The following is a 26,502-nucleotide window of genomic DNA, read 5'->3' as shown; positions in this document are numbered from 1 at the left end:
TTGCTCATAAATAAAGTTCGTGCATCACGCCGGTCCTAACTAGTTTTATGGAGAAATATAATGAATGCTGCTTATGCAAAAGCATTTTGAAAATCTAAATCATAATTTTTCTTATTTAATTGATTTATTTATCAGTACTATAGATAACTTTGGATTCAATATAACTTATCAATTTTGATGAACATATATAATTATTTAAACTTGAGAAATTTTTTATTTGAAGTCCTAAGACAAATGCAAGTAAATACATTAACATATGATAGACATAGAAAGTTAAGAAATGGAAAGTTTCAAGATGGACAAGAGAAAAATATCTTTTCCACATAAAATTAATAAAACCAATAGTAGAAAATAGGAAAAGGTGATAATCACTGGTAGCAATTATACAAAACTATTAATTAATTAATGTTGGTGATGGAAAATATCACAAAATTTAAAGCAATAACATTTTATCTATTACCAGCAATAACATTTCATCATGCTATTTTTTAATGGTAGATATTCTTCCCGCCAGAGGAATTTGACTGCAGTTAAATAACAAAATAATCTATTCATATCTATAAAGAGAAAAAATAAATAAATAAGCCATTGTAAACCATACGTAGAATGATGAGATATATCATTTCCAGAAAATAATAAATTAAGTAGAATGTATCAAGAAAATATTCTTATTGGTTCCACAAAAACTTGGAATACTTGTCAATATATGAATTACAAAAAACAAAAAAAAAAAAAAACATTAAAAGGGTCTCTTAATTGGCTCAATTATGGAAGCTTGCTTGATAAAACAACTTATTTATGCCACATGGAGGTTCCTTTGGCTTATATAAATGGTGTATTATAAGTTTATAACCTCTGAATTAGCAAGATAGTCATTCTCTGGTGTACTTCACCCCTATACAAAACCTTGTATTGTAATTCCTAGTTTCAATGAACTATTAAACCCAACAACTTAATATAGTTAGATGAGGTCCTTGAATAGGTTTTTATTTTCTGATACACTATCTCTCACCCAAAAGCCTATCAGGCTTGAAGCATGAACAAACACAAGCCCATTCATGCTTTATGCTGAAATTCAATTAATGAAACACTAAACCACTTGATCAAAGAGGTTCTGATTCCATCTCAAGCAAATGTTCAACCTAAAAGCACAATTAGGTGAGGTTCATAAATAAGTTTTTATTCTCTAACACCTAGTGATGCAGGACGGAAACCGTGGCAAGTGAAACCCTCTAAAGAAATTGTATTTGAAATTCACTGCCTATACATGGCAAGTGATGCAGGACGGAAACCATGGTTGAAACTCTGGTAATGCACCAAAACATAAGAGAAACCCTCTAAAGAAATTGTATTTGAAATTCATTGCCTATAAAGCTTAGGGTCCCTTTTATAGGCTTTGAATTACAAACTTACTCAAAATAGGAAACCAATTCCTAAGGAAACAAATAGGAAAGGAGACAACTCATACGCCTTTCATAACTAATCTAAAAGAAAACAAACAAATGAAAACTCTAATAGACTAAGAAACTCAAAAAAGAAACAAATAAGAAAGTTTAGCGTTTTCATAGGACTATGTGTTTTTATCCTTTTATTCCTTTATAGGCAGTTTCTTCCTATCAAATTGCTCAATGTATTTATTTGCAAGATATTCCACATCATTCCCCTCTACTTGAAAGAAACTCGTCCTTGAGTTAATCTCTAGATAAGATGGACCATTAGATGGAAAGTACTCGTGCAAATTAAATTAGCAACATTAAGGCTCTAGAGATATTCATGTCCTCAGGAAGATCAACAACATAAGCATTGTCATTGATTTTCCTTATGATCCAGTAGGGACCATACTTCTTTAGCTTCAATTTTCTATAGGTACCAACAGGAAACCGCTCCTTATGATAGAACACCATCACATGCTCTCCTACATCAAATACCTTCACTCGTCGTCACTTGTCAGCCGCTACCTTGTACTTGGCGTTGGACTCTTCTAGCTTTTGTTTCACCTCTGCTACAGTAACTTGGTGATGTTCAGCCATAGCTCTAGTTGTGACACTCGTATGAGAAACATTAGGCAACTTTACCAGATCTAGAGCATGCCTAGGCTCCTTCGTGTAGATGATGGAGAATGGAGATCTCTCCATTGAACAATGAACAGTGCTGTTAAATGCAAATTCTGCTTGATCCAAAGTGTTGTCCCATTGTTTAGGCTTGTCACCACAAATGCTCTTAATCAAATTGTCCAAAGTTTTGTTTGCTACCTAAGTCTGTCCATCCGTCTGACGATGTGCCATGCTACTGAAATTAAGTTCAGTATTAAATAGCTTCTATAAAGTCAACCAGAAGTGAGTTAGAAACTTACTGTTCAAATCTTAGGTGATGGACTTAGGCACTCTATGTAGGCGCACAATCTCCTAGAAGAATAATTTTTCCACATGTGCTACATTAGTAGTCTTGCAGCAAGGAATGAAATGCACTTTCTTTGAAAACCAATTGACTACCACGAACACAGAATATACCACTCTCTAAGTTATGGGGAGTCCTAACACAAAGCCCATAGATAAATCCTCCCAAGCTTCTAATGGCACTGGCAGAGGCATGTAAAGACCTACGTTTTAATGCCCCTTTGTGACTTGACAGACAGGGCACTTTCTAACATAATTTCCGACATCCTTCTTCAATTGAGGCCAATAATACCTTTCTTCCATGCTACTGATTGTCTTGTCTCTGCCAAGATGGCCACCCAAACCTCCAACATGTAATTCACGAATCACCTTGTCTAAGAAGGATGTTCTATGGAGGCACAACTTGTTTCCCTTGAACAAAAAACCATCCTATACAAGAAAATCACCCATAGGCTGTGTGGTGGTATTTTTCTCCCATATGTTGCCAAAGTCATCATTGGTTTCATAAAGCACCTCCAAGCACTCGAACCCAACAACTTCATTACTTAGAGTGATGAGCAGAGTGGAGTGTTTGCTCAACACATCAGCTACATGGTTTGAAGCGCTAGATTTATGCTTGATAACATAATGAAACTGCTCTAAAAAAGTTAACCACCTAGCATGCATCTTGTTGAGGTGCCACTATTTTCTGAAATACTTCAGTGATTGGTGGTTTGAATAGATCACAAATTCCCCCTAAATCAGATAATGCTCCCAATTCTTAAGAGCTCGAATAATTGCTTACATCTTCTATTTATATGTTGACCATTTCTGTCATGCCTCATTTAATTTCTCACTAAAGTAGGCTACTGGTTTACCTTCCTGAGATAGAACACCACCGATTCCAACCCCACTTGTATCACACTCTAACTCGAAGACTTTGTCAAAGTCTGGTAAAGCTAGTAACGGTGCAAAAGATAACCTCTCCTTGATTTCAGTAAAGCTTCTTTTAGTCTCTTTTATCCACTCAAACATCCCTTTCTTCAAATAGTTGGTGATGGGGGCTACAATGCTGCTGAAATTTAGGATAAATCTTCTGTGAAAAGTGGCCAAACCATGAGAGTTGTGTACATCCGTCACAGTCTTTGGAGATGGCCAATCACGAATAGCTTAGATCTTTTGATCATCCACATGTATCCCATCAGCACCAACTATATAACAAAGAAACATCAATTTGTTGGTTATGAGGTGGCATTTTTTTAGATTGACATAGAGCTCATTCTCCTATAGTACCATCAGTACTTCCCTTAGATGTTGTATATGCTTTCCCTCATATTTGTTATGGATCAGAATATCATCAAAATAGACCACTACAAACTTGCCGATAAAAGGGTCTGAGTACAAGATTCATCAGTCACATGAACGTGCTAAGAGCATTTGACAGTCCGAAGGGCATCACCAACAACTTGTATAAGCCCTCCTTAGTTTTGAACACCATTTTTCATTCATCGCCAAGATTGATACAGATTTGATGATATCTATTCTTTAGGTCAATTTTGGAGAACATCTTGGATCCTCCCAACAAGTCCAACGTATTATCCAACCGAGGGATAGGAAATTTGTATCAGATGGTGATCTTGTTGATGGCACGATTATCAACACACATCCTCTAGCTTCTATCCTTCTTTCGTGTCAGCAATGTAGATATTGCACATGGGCTATATGCCCTTTTTGTAGTAGCTCCACTTTCTCTCTTAGGATCTTGCTTTCCTTTGGGCTCATCTAATAATGAAGCATATTTGGCAGGGGGTAGATGGTTGATCACTCCCTTGATAAGTCAATATATTGTATTCTACCAAGAACACAAGAAGGCAAAGCTAAGTTTGCTGAAAATACCACTGTATTATTCATGATTTTCGTTTTACATACTTGTGGCCTTTATATAGGCATGTAAACATCATTATCTTATAAAGAAACTCCTAACTAATGATTATCTTATCAGGAAACACCTAAATGATAAGGATCCCTTTAATTTAGGAAAACAAATCTGCTTTGAAATAGGAATCCTTATAAAAGACTACAACTAATGACAACTAAGCATAGAAAAGTCAAAGTAAAACAAAACAAGACAAAACAAGCCCATCAATATATCTTAGCATGCGAATTGGGCATTTTCTTATCATGTCCATGCGCCAAGCCCATCAAGCTTCGTTCTTCAAGTTCTAAGCCTTGCACATCGTCTTACACATAAAGATAGGTGATTATCCTTGGTGAAGTTTTGGGAACTGCTAGAACAGTCTTAGAATCTTCTAGAGCAGCCTCTTTGTCACACACTTCCATGATTAAACCTTGTAGAGCCTCTTCCATCCTCTTTGTCCTTGCCCTAGTCATTGGCTCATCGATTCCTTGCAAAGGATCTTGAGAATATTTGGGAATATTAGCTTGAGTCATTTGACCAGCACCCCGATCTCCATTATTCCCTCCTTCCTTGAAAGGATTCGTCCTTGAATCACCTACATCAAACAAAGATAAATCAGCAACATTAAAAGTCGCACTATCATTACCATAGTTGCTTAGAAAATCTAGCTTGTAGGCGTTATCATCGATTCTTTCCAAGACTTGAAAAGGTCCATCTCCTCTAAGCTGCAATTTTGATTTCCTTTGTGTAGGAAACCTCTCCTTACGCATGTGCACCCAAACCCAATCTCCAGGTTCAAAAACAACCTTCAAACGTCCCTTATTAGCTTGCTTAGCATATTGCTCATTCTTCCTTTCAATGTTAACTCGAACCTTGGCATGTAAATCCTTCACAAAAACTGCATTTTTCTGTCCATCAAGATTCACATGTTCATTAGTAGGCAAAGGTAATATATCCACAGGAATTAAAGGATTAAAGCCATAAACAAATTCAAAAGGTGAAAAAGTAGTAGAATGAACAGACCTGTTATATGCAAACTCAATATGTGGAAAACACATCTTCCACTGCCTTAAGTTCTTTTGAATGATAGCACGCAATAAAGTAGTGAGTGTCCTATTGACTACTTCAGTTTGACCATCCGTTTGAGGATGTGCAACAGTAGAAAACAAGAGTTTAGTTCCTAATTTATTCCATAAAGTGCGCCAAAAATGACTTAAGAACTTAACATCTCTATCACTAACAATTGTCTTAGGCAAACCATGCAAACGAACAACTTCTTTAAAGAACAAGTCAGCAATATGTGTTGCATCATTGGTTTTAGAACAAGCAATGAAATGACCCATTTTACTAAACCGATCAACAACAACAAATATGTTGTCCTTACCACTTTGAGACCTTGGTAACTCTAAAACAAAATCCATAGAAATATCAATCCAAGGTTGCTTAGGCACTACTAAAGGGGTATACAAGCCATGCGGTTTAACTTTAGATTTTGCTTACCTACACGTAATGCACTTATCACAAACAGATTGTACATCATGCTTCATATTAGGCCAATAAAAATGCTCGCACAATATATCTAAAGTCTTTTGTACACCAAAGTGCCCCATCAAGCTGCCTCCATGAGTTTCTCTAACAAGTAACTCACGAATAGAACAAATAGGCACACACAATTTATCTTTCTTAAACAGAAATCCTTCATGCCTATATAAATCATTAAACACACACTTATAACATGCATTCCATACTTGGCTGAAATCAGACTCATTAGCATACAAGTCCTTAAGCAATTCAAAACCAAGTAACTTAGTTTGTAAAGATGTAAGTAATGCATACCTCCTAGATAATGCATCAGCAACAACATTTTCATTTCCATGTTTGTACCTGATCACATAAGGAAACGTTTCTGATGTAGCGCAATCTGGTCACTCCTACTTGGTGCTCGCGTGTCTCCTGAGAGGTACCTGAGACGAGAGGAAAGAGGAAGAACTCCCGGCGGGAACACTCTGATGCTTAAGTTAGTATTGTGTGCAAGAAGCAGAAGGAAAACGAAGGCTAAGAGTGCAGGTTGCACAAGTGATTCGAAGATATCTTGTTCCTTGAGAATAAGCCCCTTATAACTGAATTCCGTTACTTCAGGCCCTCTGTCTTCTGACAAGCCAGGTATAACCACCACTGTCAATCTGCCACAGCCGTTACAGGCAAAGCTGAGGTGGCACGCGCGGGGCCGTCGTTGCAGGGTACGTGTCTGTTTGGTGCGGGACACCTTTCTAAAGGTGGCAGGTGCGATGAGGGAGACATGCCTGCTGTCCACAGATTTTTCGGGTACGGCGGTCGAGCAGGAAGCCCTCTTGTGGTATACGAAACTGCTCTCCTACAAATTACCTTGAGTCGAGCTGTCCTTTGAGTGATGGGTTGCCTGTAGCCAGTTATGCCAAGCTAGCTGACCCGAGGTGTTTGTGCCTCGGGGTGTCCGGAGAAGGATCGATGCGTTCTTGCCTAGGAGTGGCCCGAGGTCTATTGGGAGGAGCTCAGGTCTTAAAAGGGGTCAGGGTGCCCTGAACTCGGGACCCCCCAAAGTGCCTTAACCCCGGGGAGGAGGTGCGGGTAAGGCAGCTTCCGGCGAGTAGTTTACCTGCCGAATTGCCGTACTGAACTCGGTGGGACTTTCCCTACGAGTTGTGCTCACGCTCGTTGCATTGTCATGCTGAATCACTGTTTGAGCAAGGTCACGCCCACGTGTACCTATGCTACGAGGTCGGGCCAAATCACCCTCCATCAGTTTCTATGAACTCCAGCCACTTAGCATGCCTTTTATTAAGCTTACCTTGGGATTTCAAGAACTTTAAGTTCTCATGATTAGAATGAATGATGAATTCCCTTGGCCACAAGTAATGCTGCCATGTTTGAAGAGTCCTCACTAATGCATAAAGTTCCTTGTCATAAGTAGGATAATTCAAAGCTGCCCCACTTAACTTTTCACTAAAATAAGCAATTGGTTTGGATTCTTGCATCAAAACAACCCCTATTCCAATTTTGGATGCTTCACATTCTACCTCAAAAGCTTTATCAAAGTTAGGCAAACACAACAAAGGTGCATTAGTTAGCTTATCTTTCAAAGTTTTGAAAGCTCGATCATGCACTTCATCCCACTTAAAAACAACATTCTTTTTAACAAGTTCATTTAAAGGTGCAGCAATAGAACTAAAATCTTTAACAAACCTTCGATAAAAACTTGCTAAACCATGAAAACTTCTTACCTCGTTTGCATTCTTAGGTGTAGGCCAGTCCCTCATTGCCTTTACCTTCTCTTCATCAACACTAATACCCTGTGAACTAACAACAAATCCAAGAAATACAACAGATTCCATGCAAAATGTGAACTTCTTAAGATTAGCATACCATTGGTGCTCTCTTAACACACTAAAAACACCATGCAAGTATTTTACATGTTCATCCAAATTTTTGCTATAAACTAAAATGTCATCAAAGTAAACTACCACAAATTTCCCTATGAAAGCGCGCAAGACATGATTCATTAACCTCATGAATGTACTAGGTGCATTAGTTAAACTAAAAGGCATTACTAACCACTCATACAATCCATATTTAGTTTTAAATGTTGTCTTCCATTCATCTCCCTCTTTCATGTGAATTTGATAATAGCCATTCCTTAAATCAATCTTAAAAAACAAACAAGAGCCATGCAATTCATCAAGCATATCATCTAATCTAGGGCTAGGATGTCTATACTTAACTGTTATTTTGTTAATGGCTCGGCAGTCCACACACATATGCCATTTTCCATCTTTCTTTGGGACTAAGATGACAGGAACCGAACATGGGCTAAGACTCTCCCTTACAAAACCCTTTTGCACCAACTCATCCACTTGCCTTTGTATCTCCTTTGTTTCCTCGGAATTAGCTCTATAAGCAAGTCAATTTGGTATGGCGGAACTGGGTATGAAGTCTATTTGATGATCAATACCTCTTAAGGGAGGTAATCTATGGGGAATCTCCTCGGGAAATAGGTCCTCAAATTCTTGCAATAAAGACACAACAACACTAGGCAAAGAGGGGTTTGGTCATTGGTAGAAAAGTAAACATCCTTGTACATAAGTACAAGTAGTTGCTGCTTTGCAATCATGACACTCTTAACCTCATTTTTTTCACTCATTCCCTTGCTTTTCTCTCCTTTTTGTACACTTTTCTCCCCAATTTTTCTCTCAGCCTCACTCTTTCCACTTGCACCTTTCCTCTCGGTCTCACTTGCTCTCTTTGCTTTTGCTTGTTCATTTTCTTTCTTTTTCTTTTCCTCTCGCTCACACTCTTGTTCTTCTCTCATTTTGCACTCTCTTGCTATCCTAATCTGATCTTCATAAGCTTACAAAGGTTTGAGAGGGGTTAGTACAATAATTCGGTTATTCATTACAATAAAAATAATGGTTTTTATACCCATCATGTGTAACCTTCCTATCAAACTGCCATGGTCGGCCAACCAATATATGACCAACATGCATTGGTGCCACATCACATAGAACCTCATCCTCGTATTTGCTAATTGAAAAGGAAACCAGAACTTGTTTGGTTACCCTCACTTCTCTACATTCATTCAGCCATTGCAATTTGTACGGTTTAGGATGCTTTATGGTATGCAAATTCAGCTTATCTACCAACAACGTACTAACAACATTAGTACAACTTCTACTATCAATAATCATAGTACATACATTATCTTCCACATGGCATCTTGTGTGAAAAATATGCTCACGTTGCTCCTCATCACCATCATCCTTAGGCTGTATACTTAGGGCTTTCCTTGTAACCAGCAAATCACCATGCACGGGTTCTGCAACTTCAACATCAGAACAATCCTCTAATGGTGGCATCTCATCCTCACTTGAGCTAGCACTTTCTATTTCTCCATTCTCCAACACAATCATAACTCTTTTGTTTGGGCATTGAGAAGCAATATGCCCGAATCCTTGGCACCTAAAACACTTAACATCGTGTGACTTAGAAGAAGTTTTAGTTTTGGTTTTACCTATATGAACAGTAATCGGATCCTTTTGCTTTACTTCCTCTTTTGTTTTTGATGCAGCTTTGTTGTCCTTCCAATTAGGTTTCCATGAAGAACCAGATCTGAACCCTTTTGATTTGATTTGCTTCTCCACTTTGATGGCTTTGTGCAACAGCTCATCCATCTCCACATAGTGTTGTAAATCAACCACATCAGCAATCTCCTTGTTCAAGCTGCCAATAAATCTAGCCATTGTTGCTTCTCGATCCTCCTCTATGTTTGCTCTAATCATGGCTATCTCCATCTCTTTGTAATAGTCCTCTACACTCATGGAACCATGAACCAGCCCCTGCAAGTTTCTATGCAAATCTCTATAGTAATGGCTAGGTATAAATCTGTTGCGCATTACCAATTTCATCTCTTCCCATGACCGAATTGGCCTCTCTCCATTCCTACGCCTATTGATCACCAATTGATCCCACCATATGCTTGCATAATCCGTGAACTCCACGGTTGCTAGTTTTACTTTCTTCTCATCGGAGTAATCATGGCAATCAAATACGTGCTCAACCTTTCTTTCTCACTCTAAGTATAATTCGGGATCATTCTTTCCTTGAAAGGTCGAAATCTTCATCTTTATGCTACCCAAATTGCTATCTCTTTTGGAAACTGCCTTCTTGCCTCCTTTAGAACTTGATTCCTCCAAATCCGAATCATCTTCCTCTTCTTCCTCAAACACACGTCTTCTAGTGGACTTAGAAATAGATGGGGATTGCAAATCATCCAGCCTCGCATTCAACTTTCTAAATTGTTCATTAATAGCCTTTATGAATAATTTCATGTCAATCTCTTGTGGTTCTCCTTCAATACTCATGATTATAACCTGCAAAAACTCGTTGGAAATAAAAGAATTTTGTTCCTTACCTCTCTTTGCTTCTTTTTTTTTTGTTCCTTACACACTCCCTCATGTGTTTGCACTCAAATCATATGGTTATCACGATCTTACCTCTTTTTGCCTTTTTTTTTTCTACTCAAGCCAGCCCCCTTTATGTTCTTAACAGAATCAATATCAACAAATATCAAGGAGCAATCGGTTAGATTGTGGCAAATCTCAAAATCAGAATTTTAAAAACTTAGTTGAGGAAAATGATAGAAATAAGGAAGGAAAAAAATCAATTATAGGAGCCAAAAAAAATAAGAAAACTTCAAAATGAAGCAAAAGACATGCAAAAGAAATCACTAGAATACACCAAAACAACCTTCTACAATGGATCATGAAATTAAATTAATTTAGACACAAGAATCCTTATTTGATAAGGATTAGTACTAATTAATATAGTAAGACAACTATTTAAGGAAAAGAAATCCCAGTTCAAAAAGGATTATACAGCTGGCTCTTGAATTAGTTAAACTAGTCAATCCCAAAAAAAGGAAAGAACTCGTATGACTTATAGGAATATGATCTTGCAATTCAAGAAATCCCATTCATGCTGGGAGAATGAAAAAAATCAGATCTGCAATCTAACTCCCCCTCCTTTTTTTTTGAATTTGATGTTTTTTTTCTGTCTCTTTTTTTTTCTTTTCTTCTCTTTTTTTTTTTTTGCCAAACTAAACACATAAAAACAGAATTGACTCTATTCGAAAACACAAAGAAGTCGAATGGAAGAATTCAAAGAAACTATGCAAGGACAACACAAGAAACACACAAAGATCAAAGAAAAACACAAAACAAGGATAAGCAAAGGATAAGTAACCTAATTCTAGAACCAAGGCTCTGATACCAAATGATAAGAACCCACTAGATGGCCTGCTCTAGGAACTCTTGAATCAAGTTCCTATGCGTACCCAGAAGCTAGAAAACAAGTTGTAGTTGATCAGATTAGAACCTTAAGGAAACTAAGTCCTTAAAGAATCCAATCTTGAAGACGCCACAAAGGTTGATCACTCCCTTGATAAGTCAATATATTGTATTCTACCAAGAACACAAGAAGGCAAAGCTAAGTTTGCTGAAAATGCCACTATATTATTCATGATTTTCGTTTTACATAGTTGTGGCCTTTATATAGGCATATAAACATCATTATCTTATAAAGAAACTCCTAATCTTATAAGAAAACTCCTAACTAATGATTATCTTATTAGGAAACACCTAACTGATGAGAATCCCTTTAATTTAGGAAAACAAATCTGCTTTGAAATAGGAATCCTTATAAAATACTACAACTAATGATAACTAAGTATAAAAAAGTCAAAGTAAAACAAAACAAGACAAAACAAGCCCATCAATACATCTTAGCATGCGAATTGGGCATTTTCTTATCATGTCCATGCGTCAAGCCCATCAAGCTTTATTCTTCAAGTTCTAAGCCTTGCACATCGTCTTGTACATAAAGATAGGTGATTATCCTTGGTGAAGTTTTGGGAACTGCTAGAACAGTCTTATAATCTTCTAAAACAGCCTCTTTGTCACGCACTTTCATGATTAAACCTTGTAGAGCCTCTTTCATCCTCTTTGTCCTTGCCCTAGTCATTGGCCCACCAATTCCTTGCAAAGGATCTTGAGAATATTTGGGAATATTAGCTTGAGCCATTTGGTCAGCACCTCGATCTCCATTACAAGAACAATCCTCTTGTTCTCCCATCTAAATACATACATATTCTGTCTACCCCTATGTGTAAAATCAACATCATATTGCTATGGATGCCCCAACAACACATGACATGCATCCATATCTACTACATCACACGTGACAGTGTCTTTAAAAAATTTACCCAATGAGAAAGGAACCTTACAAATTTTTGAAACCTTAATGGCATGTCCCTTCTTGATCCACCCGATCTGATAAGGGGCCGAATGTGGTTCTATTGTCAATTGCAAGTGATCAACCAGTGCCTTGGAAACATAATTCTCACAGCTCTAGTTGTCTATACTCAGGTCAGAGACCTTTTGGTTGACCGAGCACTTGGATTGGAAGATCTTCCGCTGCTATGAGATCTCCTCCTTTTGAATGAGCCTTTCTAGGTTCTGTTCCAGATGGTCGGGTCTAATTAGCAACCTCAAGCTACTTATCCTTGGCGGTAGAAGACTTCTGGAGCTCTACTTATGTGTGCTTATAATTCTTCGTTCTACTTGTTGATTGATGCACTAGAAACCTCTCCGCTTTGAGTGCCAAATTGTGGGCTTCACCAATAGACCATATAGTCTACATCCCCAATTTATCTTGTATAGCATACCTCAGGCAGTTGATGTATCTAACAATCTATTGATCTTCTGTCTCTCTAAGATTCCAGCAGGTCTGCATCCTCAGAAATTCCTCTGTGTATTCTGCCACTATTTGTTTTCCCTGTACACAGTTCTGGAATTGTTGGAACAGAATCTGTTCATGATATGCAAGTAGAAATCTTCCTCTCAATAGTTGTTTCATCACATGCCACTCTCGTACGAGACGCTTCCCTTACAATGCCCTATTCTCTTGATGGAACTGCCACCAAGCTCCTGCCCCTCCTCTTAGTGTCTAAACTTTCCAATCATCTGTTATGGCCATGACGTCGAAAAATTTCCCTACCTTGTACAACCAATCAGGGAAACCTACAATATCTAGACTCCCATTGAAAGTAGGAATCTCGACTTTGATCTTGTATTCCTCAACTCTTCATAGCTTGACCGCTTCGTAGGGATCTTCAAACTCTCTTTCATCGTCAAAATTATCCTCCCGGACTCATTGTTGCCTACGAATAAGAGCATGTCTCTCTGTAGATTGATTTCTCTCATGAGCATTACCTCTGTCTTCATGCCCTCTGTTGCCGAGGCCGAGACCTATAAGTGTAGTATGTATCTCCTCTAGTAATTCGGTTGTATGATCCAACCTTTCGTTCGTTCAACGTTCTTGAGCCTCCAATGCATCCCATAGAGATTCTACTCCACATTCATCGTTAGAGTGCACGACTTCTCTATGACCAACCATTAGGATACTGAAGAGCTCTAATGAATCAAGCAGGATAACTTGCTCTAATACCAACTGACACAGGACGGAAACAGTGGTTGAGCTTGATATCGTGCAAGCTACATGCTGATAAGAAAAGACCTAGAATCCACTAGGTTGAAACTCTGGTAATGCACCCAAAAATAAGAGAAACTCTCTAAAGAAATTGTATTTGAAATTCATTGTCTGTAAACAAAGGCTTAGGGTCCCTTTTATAGGCCTTGAATTACAAACTTATTCAAACTAGGAAACCAATTCCTAAGGAATCAAATAGGAAAGGAGACAACTGCTACATCTTTCCTAACTAATCTAAAAAAAAAAAAAAACAAACGAATAAGAACTCTACTAAGACTAGGAAACTCAAAAAAATAAACAAATAAGAAAGTTGAGTGTTTCTGTAAGCTGTGTATTTTCATCCTTTCATTCCTTTTTGGGCAATTTCTTCCTATCCAATTGCTCCATGTATTTATTTGCAAGCCATTCCACATCAGAAAGGGTAAGTTTTTTTATGCTCAAATTTGGCACAATATTTCCCTTTTGAGCCCCCTAACATATTGCCACATGTCATATAAGACTTTCTTCATCCAACAACCCAATTGGCAAACCTACCACTTAACTGTATTAGGAAAATTTCTATAAACCACATGAAACTAAAGTGGATGGTTTAAACCACAAATATGAAAAAGATTACTAATCTATAATGCAGAAAAGACATGGTATGGGAAGAGTTTTGGCCAATCAAAACCCATCCATGAATTTTGATAAATAAAACCTGATTGGCTACCACGTTTATGATGCCAATTGATTGGTCAAAATTTTTTCAGATATCATATTTTTCCGGTATCATAGTCGAACCCAAAGCTTACATCCCATGGAAATGATTTTTGCCCTCACAGTGCTCCGACTTCAAAGTTGGATCAACTAGTTCACTGGGCTTGGCTGATGGAGTAGATAGGGACAAGAAAGTGATAGGACCTTTTAAAGAGCCTGAATCCCATGTGAAGCTTGTGCTTCTTTCTATGTCTATGGAGAACATGAAAGGCCCTAATAGGTCAGCCAAGTTTCACGGGAAATTGTAACGAAAGGCAAAGCTACTTTGTGCAAGTTGGGCAAGCGATAGCTTATGCAAAAGCTATTGAAAGATGAACCCTACAGCAAATAACATGGGTGTTTTAATTTGAAGACAAACTGAAATATTTGGATGAAATATAAGTTGATAATCAGAATTAGTAACAGTTTTTTAGATAAATGGATGAACAAAAATTTTATTGTAGTGAATAGTTGGTTTGTCATTATGAAGTTAACATAAAGGGGGTATTCTTTTTCTAGATTTTGAGATGGGGAAAGTTGGTCAATGGGATTTTGATTTCCATTGACCAAGAATCCCATGCTCTTTTTTTAGATTTATGTGGGGACCAGGAAAAGTTTATTTTCTTAGGTATCATTTACTCGGGTAAGTAACACCCATCTCCTAAGTGGGTAAATAACTTTCCCAGCTGGGGGAAAGTGGACAACACTTGAATGGGACAAAAATGTCCCTTTTAATAATGGATTTTTATGGTTAAAATGGTCATTGCCTTATTTACATGGGAAGTAAAAGAACATGGATAAATACACTTACCCAGTTAAATCTTTCTTAGAAAACACTTATCTGAGTAAATGCATTTACCCATGTAAATAACTTACCGAAAAACGAATGGGCCAAAGAGTTCTCCAAAACGTACACATTTTCACAAAGTAAACTCTCAGAATTATTAGAAAGTGGTAACAATGCAATCCAAATTATTTCATATTGTTTTTTGACTATTGAGAAACCTCCATTAAATAGCATATATCATAAGATGTAAGATCATCCATTAATGGAGTTGAGTTTTGGCCTTGTGATGTTGCCAAATAAAATAACCCAGCATGCACTAATGATGATCAACATGATATAGAGTCGTATTGACAGATATATATATCTTTTAGGACACAGTTGGTGATTGGCCAAATAAACTAACCCGCTGATGATGATCAGCATAATATACAAAATTAAGGGTCATTTGGTTTACAGCCAGAATCTGAGTCAAAATTTTTTAGAATCGGAATCAGAATAGTCTATTTGGTTCAGACAGGAATGGAATAGAGATTGGAATAAGCATAAATGGGATTTCATTCCCAAAGGAGGGGCAGGAAATGACCATTCCCTCATATAGGAGAATGTCATTCCAATAAAAATAAAAATAGGATTCTGATTCCATTCAACCAAACAGTTGAAATTAGAATAACCCATTTCGATTCCGATTCCGATTCCAGACCTCTATTCCCGTTAACCGAACGGGGCCTAAATATAATTGACTAAACAGTTCTTCCATATTTTTTACCACACAGTAGAATTTAATTGAACAGCATATAATTTTCCTGTGGGAGACGAGAACATATGATATATATACAAGATTCTGCAAGATGGAGCAGGGACTGTAATATCTGTAATAAGTATTTCTTCTATGACTGGAAGGAACTTGTATAAAGTGCTTTCCCTGCAAACCTAGTCTTAATATATTTACAAATGTGGTCCATGTAATATATTCTCGACTGTTTCAGCTGTAATAAGCGATTATAAAGTATTTGTTTATCTCACATAAGTAAACTTACTCAGGAGTAGGAGGAGGAGCCATCTTAAGATTTTATTAATCATTATCAAAAGAGGAAGAAATAAGAGTAAAATGGAGGACGACGTAGCCCACTTTGCCCTATTAACAATACAAAACTCTCTCCCTTACAAATACTTAAACCACATGAACAGTTGAAACTTGGGGCTAAATGCTTAAACTACAACTGTGGTTTCTAACAGATACTTGAACCACTCCTCTGGTTTCTGATATCACTATGACTGTACCATTATGATTTTCTGAAAAATATTTATCAAAATGTTAGTCCTAGGCTTGCAAATTGAGCGGGTTGGGTCAGCTTTTAGCTCACCCAGGCCCAATCCTAAGAATTAGGCCTAAAGCTCAAATCCAGTTTGAGTTTAAGTTTAAGTCCGGACTATCCAACTTGAGCCCAGCCTGCACTAAATTTGATACACTCGGGTTGGATTCTGGCCCAGGCAGAGCTCAGATTGATTCACACTAAAAATTGATATGCATGTATGTATATATATGGTTTATTGAAAAAATTATATACATGTATATATATATATACTAGTTCACTCCAGACGTGAACTTAATTCCCGCAACCAACGACTTTGGGGAGGAGGTTATTAGTGTAGTGCGGTGTATAACATCAAAGGGAAAATCTATGATGCAGAAAAGATATGGTATGGAAAGAGTTTTGACCAATCAAAATCCACCCATGAATTTTGATAAATAACACTTGATTGGCTATCATATTTATAATTCCAGTTGACTGATCATAAATTTTTCAGATATTATATCTTTTCCATATCATAGTCGAACCCAACATCAAATGCCAAAAAAATGATAAAAGTGATTTTTATAATATAATGAGATGTTATTATCATATTCTTGTTTAACATTGTTATTGTGGAAGACCACAACTTCTAGAGGTAAAGAAGGAACTAGGTTGGTGGTAGGGGCCGGTGTTCATTATAAGGTTCAGACTGCCAAATTGAATTAAATTAACCAAAATTGGCCGTTTGGTTTGGTCTCAACTCTGAACATAAAAACGGTTTGATTAGATTTGGGATTCTTTAAAATTTTGGTTTATAGTTTTAATTCAGTTTTCTGAATTTTAGAAACAAAACCAGACCGTAAATCAAATATTTTAGTGATTAAAATACTACATTTGATGTTTACATAGCATATCAATTATGATGATTCAATAATTTTATGGTGATTAAGACTATATTTGTTATATATATATACAGACAGGCTTAATGCAGATTTTTGAATTCTCCTATAAATCTATAAACATTCAAAAGGTCAAAAACCCACACTCTATGCACTCATACCTGCTCGTAAATTAGCATCAATTCCGAGCTGGCACCTGCCCCAACTGTACTTTGGGCCTATAAATTCTGACCCTAGACTGAACGGTCATTATCCCTATTAAAAACCACATCAAACCTTAACAAAATAGTTTGGTACAGTTGGCTATCATACCAAAAGGGTTTGGTTTGATCTGATTAATTCTTAGACCATATTTTACTGGTTTTGGTTTAAGATTTTTCCAAATCACACCAAACTGGATTGTTAATACCCTTGTAAATTCTCTAATTTGTTATAATGGAGACCTAGAATTGAAACCCGATTCAACAAATTTAGTTTATAAATATTCAGATTTGAATCATATCTTATCCATTGGACATGAGATCAGAACCAAATTGGATTAGGATTATAAATATAAATACCGGTAAAAATAAAAATTGATCAAATTATAATATATCATTAATAGAAAAGAAATTGTCTAAAACTCATCATGAGTTTTCAACATTTCTCTTAAACTCACCACAACTTTTCAAAATGTCTAAAACTCACCATGTCAGTAAGTTTTTATTTTCCAAAACTCACCTTCTGTTAGTGCACTGTTAATGCTTCTTAAGAGAGGTGTCCATGTCAGCATAAATAACAATTTTCATGACCAAATAATTTCTGTTTTTTTTTAAATTTTTCTATTTTCTACAATCTATAAATTATTTTTGTTATTTATTTACAATTTCTGTGTTTTTATATTTTTTAGTGTTTTTCTACAATTTTTATTTTCTGATTTTGTTTTCAATTTCTATAGTTTCTATAATTTGAAAATAATTTTTTGTTTTGTTTGCAATTTCTATAATTTTTTATATTTTTGCAATTTCTATGTTTTTATGTTTTCTATATTTGAAAATATTTTTTTGAATTTTTTCCTTTTTTTCATGTCTAAATATTAAAATGGTAATATATTAACACCCATTAATTTATTTTGTATATATTTTATATTTTTCTATGAAGGTTAAAATGGTAATACATTAACACCCATTAGTCTGTTTAACATCAAGTTAATGGCATGGTGAGTTTTAGACATTTTGAAAAGTTGTGGTGAGTTTAAGAGAAATGTTGAAAACTCATGGTGAGTTTTAGACAATTTCCATTAATAAAATGAACTAAAAACGATTTTAACATTATAGTTGGTGAAAAAACAATGAATTAAAATGACTTCTAAAGAGTCTTGAACCTGACTCTTAACGTTAAACATTTGATAACAACATAATTTTTATGTAGACATAAGCAAATTAGATGGGAGTAGACAAAAGATTGATGGTTATGTTCTCTATATTGGTCTTCATGATTAGTGAAACCCATACAGAAGAGACCAAATCAACCCCCCACAACGTCCCACAGCACATCCCCGCTGTATATTGGGAACATCTCCCAATGATAATCTCAGAAACGATGATGTCATCATCAAGATATGTTCTCAATACACGACGGGGATGTGCTGTGGGACATTGTGGGGGGCAATCTTGTGGGGGGCTGATTTGAACTCCATACAGAGACCAAATCAGCCCCTTAATAAGTTCAAGCTCCTTAATAAGCTCCATACAAAGAGTTGCAAAAAGGGCTCCTTAATAAGCTCTTCATTTATCACAAAGTAGTTTCTAGTAGGGGTGTCAATTGGACTGGATTTGGTCCAATCCGATCCAGTCCAATGTGAGTCCACTATAAATGGACCAGGTTCAATCCAGTCCAATGAATGTTTTGGACCAGTCCAATCTGTTCAAATTCATTTTGATTTAGATTGGTTTCAACTCAAACCCAATCCATTGACACATATATTCTTATCTTTTATCAATGGACCAGATATTGGCTTAATCCAATCCAATCCAATATAAATTTATTAGGGATGGACAGGGTCCAATACAAAACCGGTCCATTGATACCCTTACTTTCTAGTGATCCCCAATATGCAATAGCCTCTGTCCAATGTGAAGAAGTTTGTGAGAGACATCTCTTTTAAGTGTTAACCTAACAAGAGGTTCATAATAATATATCCTTTAACTACTCTTTAACTCTGAAGGGAAGTATTTTTCCATCATCAAGTACAATGAACACAACAAGCTCAATCTAAGAAAAACAAGCAAAAACAAAAGGAAATCCGCCATGATTCTCGGAAATCTGGGTGATGATTTTCTAATTCTTCCTTCTTCTACTGCCCAGGTCACTTGCACAAAAACACTTTCCCTATTTTGTTGTTTAGTGTAGGTTTTATATTTCCCACATTGATTGCATTTTTCCCCTATTTGAGAGAGATTTTTTTATACCAATAACCATTTCTTCGATAATATGTATATACTTGTTCTTTAAATCATGGTTTTCAAAATCGGACCGGACCATATGGTGGGACCAGAAAAACTGGAAACTAGTTTGGTGATCGATTCTGTTTTACCTCAGAATTATTATTTTATCAAAAACCGTTGATTTAGTCAATAAATTATTAACCCGAGCGATTGAATCATCCAAATCATTCGAACCGTTCAACAGTTTTGACTATTTTTTTTTTAATTTTTATATTAGAATGAGCCATTCATTCAGTTTGAACAATCGAACCATTTGACCCGGGATTCAGACCCGTTCGTTGTTCGATTCAGCTTTAAAAACCTTTTTGGAACAGTGTTTGGTACAGTGTTAATTCTTGGATTCTGAATTTGAATTATGACGTAGAGGTAGGATGCAATGAGGCTGTCATCTTGGGTCGGGTTTTAGGTAAAGCCTAACCCAATATTGCTCTGTTGATTTCAAGTTTCAACTCTCAGTCTCTCAGACCCTAATCCAATCGAATCCTCTCTCTCTCTCTCTCAATCTATCCCATTCGGGTTGTTGTTGAACCTAAAACCTAGGGTCTAGAATGAACTTATGGTTACGGGAGATCCATGGATTGGTAATTCTCCTCTATAATACCCTTGGAATGATAAAACAAATCTAAACATTCAAAATCATTATTACCATTATTGTCATTATTAATTATTATTGCTATAAAATTTAGTGGTAATAACGGTAGTAGCTAGGTCTAGCTTCATGATTAGTAATTTATACTGAATTTGGATATAAAGATTCTAAACCCGACCCACCAAATTTCCTTTTCAGTTTTCACCACATTCGGGTTAGCTGCGACTAACCCAAAATTTCGGTCCAAGTCAACACAATGTTTCAACGTTGAACTACGCACCGCGATTGGCTGAATGGCTGATACCTGCCAAACTCTGGTTCATTGAATGGGAATAATCTCTCTCTCTCTCTCCAATTTCCTTGGCTAATTCCAGCCTATCTCAATTCGAGATTTGAATCCATCTCGCCCATTTTCCAACCCAGCCGACTGCCAACGGCCAACCAATGGAGAGAGGAGAAAAGACTAAGGACCGTCGAGCGTGGTCTGCCGATCCCTGTTCCATCACGTCCCCAACAGGAATCTCTGCCCAACCCAAAAAGCAAAGAAAGTTGAAATTCCCGGATCCGGAAAAGAACATCCGTGACATGACCCATTTTCAGATTCCCACTCTCAGATTATGACACGTGTACATTCATGCACCTACTTACGTAGGCGGCAGTCCTACGAGAAGATAGGCTTCTTGTGCACCACCCCCTCCAAACCACCGAACAACGTAAACAATAAAATAGAAACAATGAGAGAGAGAAAGTGAGAAAGAGAGAAAGAGAGAGAGAGAGGTGAGGATGAGGTTTGTGCGCTGGTTCTGGTTCTGTCGGAACTTGGAACTAACAAATGTACGAGAGATCGCGGGTTTCTTGAGCCAGTGGTCACGTTCACATGGCTCGAGGCACCTCGACTGACTCCCCTCTCTCCATTATATAAATCGAAAGCATTAGATTCTTAATTAATTTTAGAAGATTATAGAGAGAGAAAGAGAGACTAAACTAAACAGTTGTTTAGTCATTAATCTTTGTTTAACCAATAACAAAAGAGAGGATTAATCAATAGATTAATAGACGATGTAATCCTGAACCAAGTGAGTAGTCGAAGATCATCGTTACTGTAACTCTGTCAGTTACTTCTCCTTAGTTAATATTATTCTATTAAATAGGGTTGTTAATAAACTAATAGAAACCATAGACAGAGTCTTTTTCTTCTGAGAGCGCCGCTTTCTTTTTCTTTACTGTCTCTCTCTCTCTGCCAACTCTATCCCTCCTTCTCTCTTCTCTTTCTAACTGGTCTCAGTCTGGCTGTGGGCTGTGAATTCTCTCTCTGCTGCCAAATGTTCTTTTGTTTTCCATTTCCCCAACGCCTGCTTCTACTCACTCCGTTTACTTTACTAATATAAACCCTTTCTGCCTCGGTAAAGCAATAAAACTATGCTGTGAGCCTGTGACAAGACTATCTTGGCTCTCTAGTCCAACTCTTTCTTTTGGTTGCATTGTGGGGTTTTATCTTTAGGCATTCAGTAACTATCAAACCATGTGAGAATTATTTATTTGTTTTTATATATTTTTCTTTTTGTCTAGCTAGTATGTGGGGCCTGGCTTGATTAGACCCTTGGATTGATTAGAATATACAGACACGGATTCTTATGGGTCTGATCAGCTCAGCTCCTAATCCAAACAGTTCCCTACGTAACCCTTTTTCCTTCAGATTCATTGCACCCAACAAACCTTCCATTTGAACGTTCAAGTTCAAAACCCTATCTGTATCTATCTTTTTAACTTGTATCTATCCAGCTTTATAAAGAGATGCCAAGGATCTCCTTCGTCTTCATGGTTACAAGTATCTATTTAACTTGTACATAGTTACAAGTCGGGTGACATGAATTATTTCAATTTTCAACTATATATATGGGGTTCGGTTGGGGTTCGAAACTATACAAAAATTTAGCAAGTTCCCAACCCAATCCAATCTAAGTTGCATTCCAATTCAATTCACACGGTTATTTATTTTTAAATTAAATTATTAAAAAATACAATAAAAGATACTTAGGCCTTATTATTTTCTTATAAAATCTATCAAAATACACACACTCTCTCTCTATGTATAACTTCTCCCCTGCTTTATTAAATTTCTCATTTTCTGTGATGAAACAAATTTGATGGGTTGAATTGGGTTAATAATTAACTCAAATAATCCAACCCTAAAATGGGCCTTGGCTTGAACCGAAACTAATGTCAAAACCCAGTCACAATAAAACCCTCTCAGGTTTTATATTCCTCTCTCTCTCTCTATATGGTTGATGGGGCATTAAAAACTTGAGATGGATGAATGCAGCTTGTATTGCAACATTAGGATGAAAGGTGTTAACCCAACCGAATAATCCTTGGGTTCAAGTAGTGAAAATTAAATATCTTAGATGTATGAATTCTAGGAAGCAAACATTAAGATAGATGTTTGATGGGCTTGAAGAGGCATTTTGCAACATGAATAGTTGTTATAAAAAAGGGTTAAGTTGGAGACTAGGTAATGAGAAATCAATTAAGTTTTGGAGTGATAATTGGATTGGTGACAATGCCTTAATATTTAGCTGTATTTGGTGATAATTGGATTGGTGATAATTGGATTGGTGACAATTAGTTGTTATAAAAAAGGGTTAAGTTGGAGACTAGGTAATTAAGTTTTGATGGGCTTGAAGAGGCATTTTGCAACATGAATAGCTGTATTTGGTTCAATGGAAGATTTTGGTAGGATGGGAAAGGATGGGATGAGGTGGGATCAAAAAGGGAAAATGAGTAGAAATTTTTCATGTTCCATTGTTTGATTGCAAAAAGGGGAAATAGTTGAAAAATCTACCTCAGTAATATTTAATAATTAGGTAATTATTAGTATTTTTATTATTTTATGTATATTATTATTGACTAATTAATTACTAAGTTCTGTTAATTTATTTATTAATTAATCTTAATTGAATTATTTTATTATTATGTTATTCAATGATTAATAATAAATTAAAGGGTCATGGGTGTAATATTAACTCTCAAAATACTACAAAAGAAGGTATTTTTTTTCTATTAAACAAGTTTCCCCTCCTTTCTCACTTGTTTTCCACCAAAATGGTGGAATTGCACATCCCAATAATTGAGATTTATAATCCCACCCTTGTCCAATCCCATCTCATGACATCCCACAAACCAAACGTGGGAAGAGAATAATATTCTAAAATATTCTATTTTTTCCTTTCCATCCCATAAACCAAATGGAACCTACAAGATTTGTTGGAAATCTCTCAAAATGAGGAGAATATTCTTCTTCATGAATTCATCAATGGTACTAATCATTCATTGAAAGATAGCAAAATTTTAGAAAGGGCTCCTCTTGATGTTTGGGACAACCAGAGCTATTGTTATTCCTTGTAGGGAAAAAAAGGGGACGAAGTGATTTGGAAACGTAAGACAAAAAAGGCAATTTACTATTATCTCAACTTATTTGATCCTTGAGAAGGAAAATGAAAGCTCAATAGGAACAAATGCTCACCCTGGAATTTGGAAATTAAAATGCCTACCAAGTACCAAAGTTAAAATTCTTTATGTTTCTTCTTTTTAAAGGAAAACTATTGAATAAAATAATATTAAGAAGAATGGGTATGAATATGGATGTGGAATGCTTTACTTGTGGTGAAGTGGAAGATGCAAGTCATATTTTAACTAAATGCCAAATTGCTTCTCAAGTCTGGTTAATAATGAACCAGGTCACTGTGGATTAAAGTAAAGAGTGGAAGAGACACTCAATCTATCAATCTCAAGAAAATGAGGTTGTGCTCAATTAGTGGAATAAAGTAAAGAGTGGAAGAGACTCAATCTATCAATCTCATGGGTGTGGTTGTGTGGCATATTTGGAAAAACAGGAATAGCAAGATTTTCAAGAACTTCTGTTTGCCCCTTTAGTGATCATCAATAAAGCTAGAACTAGCTTCATAGAATTTAGGGAGAATGATCGATCAGCCCAGGGTCAGAATTTGTAGGCCTAAAGCATAATTGGGGTGGATGCCAACTCGGAATTGATGCCAATTCATGGGTGAACATAGGTGTATAGTGTGAGGGTTTTGACCTTTTGAATGTTTATAGCTCTACGGTAGAAATTAGAAATCTGCATTGGGCATGTCCCTACTTTTCCGTACAATTTAATTCTGCTTACCTTGATAGCAATCCCAACGGTGCTCTTCAAACAAAGTCATTCAAGTTCAGTGGAAGAACCCCATAGGAATGAGGTGAAGGTCAACTCTGATGAATGTAGGAGAGGAAATGACCTTTTTGTGATGGAAAGGTAAAGTTTGCAGTCAGTAAGGATCGGTGTGGATTCGTGCTATATCAAAGTTGCAGAAGATTGGGTGGTTCTTGAAGCTTATGTGGTTGCAACCAAGTTTAGGAGCAATTGCATCATCATTGAAGGTGACTTCAAAATTGTTATCAATGGTTTAAAAGGTCTCAAAGATCCACAATAGAATGTCCAAAATATCCTTGAAGAATGCTATTCCTTGTGCTAGAGTTTCCATCTCACTATTCCTTAGGTTGCGTTTGGAAACGATGCAAATGAGTGTGAATGTAAATATGTAGAGTGTAAAACGGTTCATATAAATTGTAAAGTTGGGTTAGTTTTGCACTGACAAATTTAACTTCTTACCAAACAGATTTTTAGCTTTAAGGGATGCAAACACAAATTCCAATAAAGCATGTCTTTTTTCTATCAAAAGCCCACTTGAATGTAAATTTACTTCTTTTTTATTGGTGTACTTTTACATTTTATTATCAATATAAATATGCATTGAAAAATGTATTTTTTGCCATTTATCAATGCATAAATGTAATGTTGCCCGACACAAGTAAAAGTGAACCAAGGTACAAATTTACCCTGAATCAGGATTTACACTCCATTTAATTTGTATTATTTCCAAACGCAGTCTTACATGCATTCTTATAGAAAAGCAAATAGTGTAGCTGATTAGCTAACAAATTTGAATCATAATAGGTATTTAGCTTCTATATATTAACATTCCAGTGTAGTAATTCAATTATTTGTGTAGTCTCTTTCACTCCTCTACCAAAAAAACATTAATTATATGTATTTAATATAGTGTGTTTAATAATATAGACCCCTAGCACAAGGTCCAGGCCAGGTTAGGCCAGCCCGAACTATATAATGCTGGCTTGTTGATGTGTTAATTGGTTTGTTCCAACCTTGACGTAGAATTAAATCCTGCAACCAACACTTTGATAAAAGGGGTAGGGAGAAATTATTAGTGGTGTACAGCACCGATAAAAAAAATTCTATTCAACTGATGCTGGTTTGTTTGTAACGTTATAGCTTTGGAGGCGTTTACTTTTTTGGATTTTCAATTGAAAGGGAATGAAAATAAATAATTTTAACAAGTATGCTTTATATATAAACATATTTGCTTTTAAATCTACTTTCAAAAGTAGAAAAAGAAAAGCAAATTTTTGCTTTATTTAAAGATATAAATGTTTTTCTATCTTCACTTTTCAAAGTTAGAAAAAAAAAAAGGAAAATACCCTCATTGGTCAATGCCCAAACAAGAATACTCTATCATTTAAAAGTAAAAATGGAAAAGCAAAAGCTTGTATATGATATATCCAAAGTCCAAACAGTTCTCCTATAGTCCTATGTAATTGATTGGCCCAACAATAAGTTTGACACGGGCAGCACTGACCGCACAGTGCTTTGGAAGCTTGAGAGGATACTTGGGTAACTGTAATTGGGTCATTGTTCAATTCTGGTTTGGAACTGTAACTTTATGAATTGTATCAATCCATCAATTATCAGAGCCTATTTCAGTCAAGAACGAGTGGGGCTTCGTTAAACCCTAACCGTTGCCGCAACCAAAACCAACCAATTGTTGGTTCATTTTGAACAATTCAGAGTTGCATTTGATTTGACAGCCATTATGGGACCTCTTTGGACGCTAGGATGACTAAGCAGAAGCCACTATTAGCATTTGTTTGTTGCGTGGTACCACAGCTTTGTTGAGTATTCTCAGCCCCACCTCCATATGCTGAAGGTCTCCTCCACAGTCTCACCCATAAATGGCACACTATCTTCAGAAGATATACCTTTTCTTTTGTGGTGATGATGACGATGATAGAGTAGTAGTGGTTTGCACTGCTACAGTACGTACTTTCATGCACGTGTTCCTAACCGTTGGATGGATGTTCATCAGAGAATCTTTGTACCTCGTATAGGGTGGGACCCAAGTCAGTACACTGTAAACACACACACGATTTGGATTGTGGGATCTTGGTCACCAGTTGGTTTTGATTGAATGATGACGACAGTAGG

General features: G+C 36.4%; 1 pseudogene; it reads right to left on the bottom strand.

Annotated features, from left to right (window-relative positions):
* Positions 1–4,616: 4,616 nt before the first annotated feature.
* Positions 4,617–9,731, bottom strand: LOC104606078 (uncharacterized; annotated as a pseudogene).
* Between the last annotated feature and the right edge of the window lie 16,771 nt (positions 9,732–26,502).

Source organism: Nelumbo nucifera, chromosome 2 (assembly GCF_055504915.1).
Source record: "Nelumbo nucifera cultivar China Antique chromosome 2, China Antique-T2T, whole genome shotgun sequence".
Taxonomy (NCBI): Eukaryota; Viridiplantae; Streptophyta; class Magnoliopsida; order Proteales; family Nelumbonaceae; genus Nelumbo; species Nelumbo nucifera.
Note: the sequence above shows the minus strand (reverse complement) of the source record. Positions and strands in the feature narration are given on the sequence as shown.